The 9,623-nt window shown below is 40.4% G+C and overlaps 1 pseudogene; it reads right to left on the reverse strand.

Annotated features, from left to right (window-relative positions):
- Positions 1 to 8,188: 8,188 nt before the first annotated feature.
- LOC128063913 (flavin reductase (NADPH)-like) lies at positions 8,189 to 8,897 on the reverse strand (annotated as a pseudogene).
- Between the last annotated feature and the right edge of the window lie 726 nt (positions 8,898 to 9,623).

A 9,623-nucleotide genomic window follows, 5' to 3' on the forward strand; every position in this document is an offset into this window, starting at 1 on the left:
ACCCTATGGACCATTGCTCACCAGGCTCCTCTATCCATGGGATTCTCCAGGCAAGAATACTGCAACGGGATGCCATGCCCTCCTCCAGGGGATCTTCCCAACCCAGGGATCGAACTCTCATCCCTTATGTCTTCTGCACTGGCAGGCGGGTTCTTAGCCACTAGTGCCACCTAGGACACTGCTCTTCCTACCACATCAATTGTGGTGAAATGCAAGTCTTGTGTTTGTGCTACCTCCTTTAAAACGATTCAGTGTCTCCCTGTTCTTCTCAGGATGAAGTCCAGGCAGCTCAGCAAATCAGTGTCATCTTGGTCTTCCCACTGCCTTCTATCCAGCCTCCTTTGTCACTTCCCAACATAATCACAAGTCCAGGGACACTTGACACACTGACACACACTCCCTAGTATGCGATGCCTTTGAACATTGTGCTTCTATAGCCTGGAAATGCCTCTGCTTTGGCCAATTTCTGGTTTAACATAACTTTTTCTCATGGAAGATGACACTCTTTTGCGTGAGGTCTTCCTTTCTCTCGTAGGCAGGATAAGATGCTCCTTTCCTATGTCCTCATTGAACTATTCATTTATTCAAGCCATCCATTCAAGCAACATGTATTTATAGGGAACACATATAAATAAACTGACAAAAAATACATAAACATGACACTTTTATATTAAATGCTTTGAAAACAATGAAACCAAGTTTAATGAGAAAAATCAAGGGAAGAGGAAAGTTTGCTTTGCATTGGCTGGCCAAGAATCTAATTCCTGAGAAGGTAAGATTTGCATTGAGATCTAAATGTGAGAGAAGAGCCAATCACATGAAGAGGTGAGCAATGGCAATCCAGATAAGGGGGACAGCAAAAGCCAAGGCCCTGAGGATGAGGATGAATTTGACAAGCTGAAGCTGAAACTCCAATACTTTGGCCACCTCATGCGAAGAGCTGACTCATTGGAAAAGACCCTGATGCTGTGAGGAATTTGGGGGCAGGAGGAGAAGGGGACGACAGAGGATGAGATGGCTGGATGGCATCATCGACTTGATGGACATGAGTTTGGGTAAACATCAGGAGTTGGTGATGGACAGGGAGGCCTGGCGTGCTACGATTCATGGGGTCGCAAAGAGTCGGACACGACTGAACTGAACTGAACTGAACTGAAACGAGCTGATGGAAAACCACTGTAGACTCCTCATAATATTCCACAAACTGATAGCTTCATTAGGTAGGAATTCATACTCCAAACTCCATGTGGCTCTCTTTTGTTCGGAGCTTCAAAGCCTTACTAGCTAGCTTGTATACTGACCATCTGTGATTTATTAGGCACATAAAACTATTTGTGAAAAAATGGATAAATGTTTACTGTGCATAGCCCTTCTATGGTATGAGCTTCTTAAAGCCAGAAACCCTATTTGTTTCTGTGTCCTTTGTTGCTGTTGACCAAACTTGACACAAAGAAGGTGCTCAGTAGATAGTTTTCAAATGACTGAATGGAAGAATGAATAAATTAATGAGTGATATGTGCCTAATTTAAGCATTAAATCTTATTGGCTGTTATAATTTTAACTATAACTAATCTCTAAAATGTGTCCTATGTCCTTAACCTGGCTTCACATTAGAACAGCAGGGGAATAACATAAGAAAAATACTAGGCGGTCTGCTCATTACCCTCTGTCCTCTTCTCACCTCATTGACCAAGGACATGGTCTCCTACCCTAGGGAGTCTGTGATTATTTGTATTTCCAGGTGGCACTGCCAAGAAGCTTGGGGGCTATACTATTTACTGGTTAATAGCTAATCCCAAGTTTCTTTTGCTGTCACTGAGATAAATGGTACAGGCTGCAGACAAGATCAGAAATGAAGCAAATTTTCAGCAGGGGGCAAGAGCAAACTTGTCTTGTATGGTCTTTACTAAATGCCCAGCATTTGTGTGTGGACTTACTTGAAGAAAAAGATAGAAATAGGATTTTGGTGCTCATAATTCCAACATTAAACTTGTTTTTATACAGGGAACTTATATTTATAACCAATTAATTGAGAGATACAATTATTATATTAAACCATCCATTTCTCTCTTTTCCTTTTCTGCATGTACTCCTAGTCCTATATTTAGTGATAGATCAGGATGAATACTTTTTAGAGATGTGAATTTTATTTTTCTTCCATTTACAGATGGGAATAATGAAATGCAGAGAGAAAGGGACATAATCACAGGTACGTAATAAATAGATGGAACTACGGGATTCTTACACCACTGTTTCCTTTGATGTGTAACTCAGTTTCTTTAGCTCTAAAATGGAGATACTCACAGAATTATTGTGAAGACTTAATTAGATATAACATTTATTCTTCTGAACTGGATTCCAGAGGAATCAATTCTGTGTACCAATGTGTTTTGACAGCTTAATTTTATGTTGCTAAAGATTCTCCTGTTCTTCCCTAGTGGCTCAGGTGGTAAAAAATCTGCCTGCAATGCAGGAGACCCGGGTTTGATCCCTGAGTTGGGAAGATCCCCTGGAGAAGGGAACAGCTACCCATTCCAGCATTCTGGCCTGAAGAATCCCATGGACTAATTCCATGGGGTCACAAAGAGTTGGACACAAGTAAGTGATTTTCACTTTCAAAGATTCTCCTATTCAAATGCATTTGAGTAAGTGCTAATGAGGTGGATGAAACTAAAGCTCATTATACAGAGTGAAATAAGTCACAAGGAGAAAAACAAATATTGTATATCAACATATATATATATGAAATCTAGAAAGATGGTACTGGTGAACCTATTCGCAGGGCAGCAATGGATACATAGACATAAAGAATAAACTTATGGACACAGGGGTGGACAGGAAGGAGGGTGGGATGAATGGAGAGAGGAGTATGGAAACATATATACTAAAATATGTAAAATAAAGAACCAGTGGGAATTTTCTGTATGACCCAGAATTCAAAACAGGGCTCTGTAACAACCTAGAAGGGTGGGAAAGGGTGGGAGGTGGGAGGGAGGCTCAAGAGGGAGGGGACACATGTATACCTAGGGGTGATCCCTTTTGATGTATGGCAGAAACCAGCACAATACTGTAATCACCCTTCAATTAAAAATAAATTTAAAAAAATTAAAAAAATAAAAAATAAATAAATTTAAAGAGTGACTAAAAAAATACTCCTATTCATAAATTCTTGGACTTGGCCCTTTACATGGCAATCAGGCTCTCTCCTAATTATTTCTAGGAAACCTAATCATAGGGCACTGTATTTTGGCAATTTGGTATGAAATGAACATTTATCTTCTAGTCCAATCCTCCAGTGTCAATAACCTTAAATTTAGGATACATACATATTATTCACAATCTCATCCTATAGTCCACAGGACATGGGGATGTTTCCTTCATATACTCAGGTAGGATGCTATATTCCTGTGTAATTTTCTGGATTATTTTCCTCAAGTTTGGAGGTCTGCTTTTGAACTCCACAGCTGATCATTATGCTAACATTAACGGTTTCAACCACTTTCCAAGGCATCTACCTATAACTCCTGAATATCTACCTTCTTGAATATCTAAAAAGATGCAGACCTGCATCAAGATACTGACCGTAGTTCAGCTGGTAAAGAATCTGCCTGAAGTGGAAGAGACCTGGGTTCTATTCCTGGGTTGGGAAGACCCACTGGAGAAGGGATAGGCTACCCACTCCAGTATTCTTGGGCTTCCCTTGTGAATCAGCTGCCTGCAATGAGGGAGACCTGGGTTTAATCCCTGTGTTGGGAAGATTCCCTGGAGAATGGAAAGGCTCCCCACTCCAGGTTTCTGCCTTGGAGAATCCCATGCACTATATTGTCCCAGGGGGTCACAAAGAGTCAGACATGACTGAGCCACTTTCACTTTCACTGTATTCTAGCCACTGGACAAGGCAATTCATTTGAAGCCTTTTGTGTGCGTTAAAGAAAAATTATTATATATCCCCAGTTATAACTGGAAGACCTGAGGCTCAGAAAAGCAAACTATCATGCTGCAGATAAGATGTCTTATAAACTGTCAAAGTCACTGTTCGAAGCCACTTCCTTAATACATTTTAAATGCATTAATGGCCCTTGAGATTTTGAAAATAACTGATAATTTTTTAAAATGTGCCTAAGTGAGATAGATAAGGCTGGCCTTTCAATGTGTCATACTTTTTAAATGCTTTGGCATCTTTGCAGTTGACATTCGGCATTGGGTAATAAGTCACAAGTCTGAGTACTTTGATAACATAATGCTGTGCTTCTCAGTATTTGCCACCATTCATCTTTTACAATCTCCCATTCATTTTGTTAATTTTAATCTTAAAATATTCCTCCGACTATTTGTTTTTGTATTAGTATTTGTATTAGGTTGCCCTGATACATAGACTATGTTAATTTTCTTTATCATTCTCATAATAAAAATAATCCTTTTTACACAAAATTTAAAGAGTAAAATAAGCTTCATGAAAAGGAAATCCTAAAATTATTGAAGTGGTAAAAACTTGAAAGATAATATAAAGAAGGAAATATGGGAGTCTGAAGATGGTTTAATGGTGGAATCCAATCATTCACTTATTTCTTATATGAATTTATCAAGCATCTATGAAGCATTTACATGGGAACATAGTAATAGAAATTTAATTCATAGCAATAGAGTTTAAAAGTGGACTAGATATATTAATACCTCTAGCCCTAAAGGAGCTTACCATACAGTAGGAAAAAATGAAAGCATACAAGCTCAATAAATATAATAAGTGACTTACCAAAAGTTTTTCCTTTTGCTTACCATGCTGGCTGCTGTTGCTATATCCTCTTTTGCCACCTACTTAATATTTTGTTTGCCTGACTGGATTTCTTCCCATCACCTACTGCTTCAACTACTCTCAAGGATCTGTCCCAGTCCAATAGGCTTTTTTTGTCTCTCATCCCTAACTCTTCCAAATGACCTTTGTCTTGACAGCTTTTTTCTAAGCCTGAGCTAAGCTTTGGCAACCCCATATTTTTGCTAAGCACTGCCCTTGGGTTGGGTTTCAGTTCCAGGACCTTATTCCTGAGATTCTGGGTGCCCAGAAAACTTCTGGGTTTAAGCCAAACAGAGAAACAAGAGATGAACTAATTTAGCCTTTTGTCACTCAATTGCAGGGACTATTCTGAGCTTGGATTCCATGCAATTCTGCTATAAATTGACCAAGTTTGGTGGTAGTTTTAAGGGCACAGTGAATAGGGAATGAAGCAGAGGGACAGATGGATGCTTTCTGAATCCTTAAGGCAGGAAATGGAGATACGCAGTCACAGTACTTAAGGAGAAAGACTGCTAGCAGAAAAAAAATGTAGCAGCAAGCATGAAGGTCTTCACTTCAGTCATGCTTGACATGAGGGGTGAAGTCAAAAATATCTGTTGGGGCAGTGGTTCTGCCTGCTGTGTCTGCCTTCATGAAAATCTTTCACTGAGGAAATATTCGCTTCAAAATTCAGATGAGCAAAGATTTTTCTCTCCTCACATAAATTTAAAGAGTAAATTCAAACATGCTCCTGCCTTAATGAAAGTAAGCTGTTTAAAGAAAGTCATAACTAGATATACCCTTGAGGCAAGAGTCTTTTATTGACTTTTTTATGGTGGCTCTAGTGATAAAGAACCCACCTGCCAATGCAAGTGACGTAAAAAGATCTGGGTTTGATCACTGGGTCAGGAGGATCCTCTGGAGGAGGGTAAGGCAGCCCTCCTCCAGTATTCCTGTCTGGTGAATCCTCATGGACAGAGGAGCCTGGTGGGCTACAGCCCACAGGGTCACAAAGAGTCAGTCACAACTGAGTAACTTGGCACACACACATCTTAAACGCCCATCACAGTGACAGGACAGGTGAAAGACATTTGACAGAATTCATGTCCAACTCTTTTGCGACCCCATGGACAGTAGTCTGCCAGGTTTCCCTGTCCATGAGATTTTCCAGGCAAGAATAATGGAGTGGGTAGTGATTCCCTTCTCCAGGGCATCTTCTCAACCTAGGGATTGACCTAGGTCTCCTGCTTTGCAAGTAGATTCCTTACTGTCTGAGCCACCAGAGAAGCCCCTTCATATATAATGACAGATTTTAATTAGTAGAAAAGCTAAGAGGCAGACATACCTTGAAATCCAGAATGTAAGATTTGGAAGAGACGTCTAAGGTAGCCAAGTATTGGGTATGTAAATATATGTTATCTAACTTTTCAAGGTCTGTAAAGTAAGAATAACTTCCCAAAGAGCTATGTGTCTTTAAGTACTATTAGGAGAGAAAGAGTGCTGTACATGAGAACAATATCTGTTATGGGTAAAAGAAGGGAAAATAGAAGTATTAGCTTGATGTTTTATCTCTTCCTAATTCTTGTCATATATCCCCATTGCAAAGATTTCAAAGTAAAATATTTACTTGTCTGAGTTCACTTAATCATTAAGAGATCAATTAAAATCTAGGGTTTTATTTTTTTCAATCTCTTTGAAGCTAAATAATGAGACTGAGAGGAAAATAAAACGGAGGTATTAAGAGTGTCTACTTAGTAGATTTGCAGTTACATTTGACATAAAGAATGTAAAAAACCTGGTGTAAAGTTAGAACTCAGTGGTCACTATTATCGAAAATGAAAAATGAACTTGTGTTCAAGGCTTTTCTAAGTTATAGTTGACATGAAATCAAGTGAGATGAACTGTACCAATTTTTTTTCAGGGCTATTGAACAAGGACTGCCTGTGTTTCCAGAGTGGAATCTTGGCTAAGATACACTGGAAAAAGTGCCATCTGCTCTTCCATTGTCTGCATATAGAAAAGGGCCCTTAGTTAAAACTCATTTGAAACGAAACAGTTGAGAAAGTGTGTTGCTGGAACAAGGCAAAATTGAGGAGAACAAAAAACATGTATTGCTTCTTCAAATTTTGCCTGAGGGCAGCATCCTAAATCTAAGTGACCAAGTATGACTGCAAAGAGTGGTCACAGGCAGACTGTGTTGTTGTTCAGTCCCTTAGTAGTAGTGTCTGACTCTGTGACCCCACGGCCGGCAGTATGCCAGGCTTCCCTGTCCTTCACTATCTCCTGGAGTTTGCTTAAATTAATTTCCATTGAATTGGTGATGCCTTCCAACCATCTCATCCTCTGGCACCCTCTTCTCCTTTTGCCTTCAATATTTCCCAGCATCAAGGTCTTTTCCAATGAGTTGGCTCTTTGCATCAGGTAGCCAATGTATTGGAGCTTCAGCTTCAGCATCAGTCCTTCCAATGAATAATCAGGGTTGATTTCCTTTAGGATTGACTGGTTTGTTCTCCATGCAATCCAAGAAACTCTCAAGTGTCTTCTCCAGCACCAGTTAAAATGCTGCACTCAATATGTCAGCAAATTTGGAAAATTTGGAAAACTCAGCAGTGGCCACAGGAATGGAAAAGATCAGTTTTCTTTCCAATCCCAAAAAAGGGAAATGCCAAAAAATGTTCAAACTACCAGATAATTGTGCTCATTTCACATGCTAGTAAGGCTATGCTCAAAATCCTTCAAGCTAGGCTTCAACAGTATGTGAACCGAGAATGTCTAGATGTACAAGCTGGGTTTAAAAAAGGCAGAGGAACCAGAGATCAAATTGCCAACGTTCACTGGATCATAGAGGAAGCAACGGAATTCCAGAAAAAGCATCTACTTCTGCTTTACTAACTATAGGAAAGCCTTTGACTGTGTGGATTAGAGCCAGACTACATGTAAAATTTGGAGAAATCTATTAACTGCTATGAATATTTCTCTGTCTTGTGGATTCACTGAAAAAGTATTATACTTGTGCTTCTGACACTTAATTCTGTAACCAAACCACTGAAGTCTATTGCTGGGGAAGAAAGAAAAAAAAAATGTCTAGCTGAACTAAGAACCAAACTAAGCATAAAGAAAGAAAAATAAGTGTTTTGGTGCAGATGAAGCGAAGCCGTGCATGGCAGCAAATACTCTGAAGATATTGATGCCAGCACTGTGTCAGGAAAAGATAGCTAATAAAGTGTGTTCCTCCTCCTCACAGGCTTCACTCTGATCATCTGGAGGGCTCATTTAATGCATGGGATATCACATTTAATATCATCAATCATGGTGATAAATTGACTGTAAGAAATTGGCAAAATTTATTATCAATAGATATTATATTTCTGGGGCTACTGAATAGCATGAGATTCAAGAGTCTGCTTTGTCTAAGTACTAGTTACAAAAGGAAGGTACTAACTGCATTTGGGGGCTCTTTTTTTCTTTTTTTTTTAAATTTGAAGCTCTTCGTTCAAGACTGATTGGGTGCTGTCCTCCAAGAAAGAGTTGGTACTGGTAGGAGTAGCAGTTGCTGTTCCCATTGTGCTCATTGGCAGTGAGTCAGCACAGCCTGAAATGGTCCAATTCATGTTTGGAGATGACCTTGAGGGCCTTCATTCATCCCGGGTCACTGAGTAGGGGCCCCATTCAGCAGCTGTTCTCCTACATGTGGCAGCCTCATAGCCATGAAACTCAGGCCCAACTCCTGCGGTATCTTGTGCATCCAATGTGGTCATTGGTCACATCCTGCAGTCTTGGGGGCACCTTCCATGGGTCCCATAGTAGGAAGGCCAAGCTCCATGTCATGGGCCCTTATGGCCCCACAATGTTCCAGGCACCCTCAGACATCACTGTGGCAGGACCAAGATCACTGCTGGTGTCCAGCAGCGTGATGATGGTGTTCTTTCCAGCCACAGTCTAGCCATGTCAGCCACCTGCTGGACATCACCCTCTATCACATGGGCTGGCTGGGGCCCTCGGTGGGCAGCCTGGAGGAGGTGTTCCACACCAGCACTGTCATCTCATAGCCTACCTGCACCGCCTGACCAGTTGGTGAGCCCAGTCCTCCCATGGCGCCAAAGAGGGCAATCTTCTGAACAGCCATGCTTCAGGGTCGTGTGGGTGTGAGTCCTTGGAGTCAAAAGACACACAAGAACTGACTTGGACTCTTCCTCAAATTAATTTCCTATTTGGTGTCAGAGAAAATCTGTTGTATATATTGAAAATTGGGATGATTTTCTTTAATAAAATACCTACAACCTACACCCATAGTCTTCTGATCCCCTAAATTATTCAGATTTTAGTTTAAATCCAACTCTACTACTATATACTAGTGGTAGTAGAATTCAGCAAGATACTTCAACTTGCAAGGCTTCAGTTTCTGAATTTACAAAATGAGGTTAAATTTATTTATCAAGCCTTGTTCACAGGATGGATGCAGAGGCGTAATTCATGATTAAAATGTCAACACAAATCCCAGTATCAATGAAACAACTAAATTAACTCTTTATACTTCAAGGCTTGGAATGTCAATTTCTTTGCCTATCTGTATCTATATCTTTACTCACATCTGTATCTATATTTAATGCACACCTGTTTCCAGGTGGCAATAGTGGTAAAGAATCTGTCTGCCAATGCAGGGGTCATAAGAGACACAGGTTTGATCCCTGAGTTGGGAAGACCCCCTGGAGAAGGGCACAACAACCCACTCCAGTATTCTTACCTGGAGAATCCCATGGACAGAGGGGTCTGACGGACTATGGTCCATAGGGTCACAAAGCGCTGGACACAACTGAAGTGGCTTAGCATGCACGTGTGTTGTATACCTAAA

This window comes from Budorcas taxicolor, chromosome 18 (genome assembly GCF_023091745.1).
Source record: "Budorcas taxicolor isolate Tak-1 chromosome 18, Takin1.1, whole genome shotgun sequence".
Classification (NCBI taxonomy): domain Eukaryota; kingdom Metazoa; phylum Chordata; class Mammalia; order Artiodactyla; family Bovidae; genus Budorcas; species Budorcas taxicolor.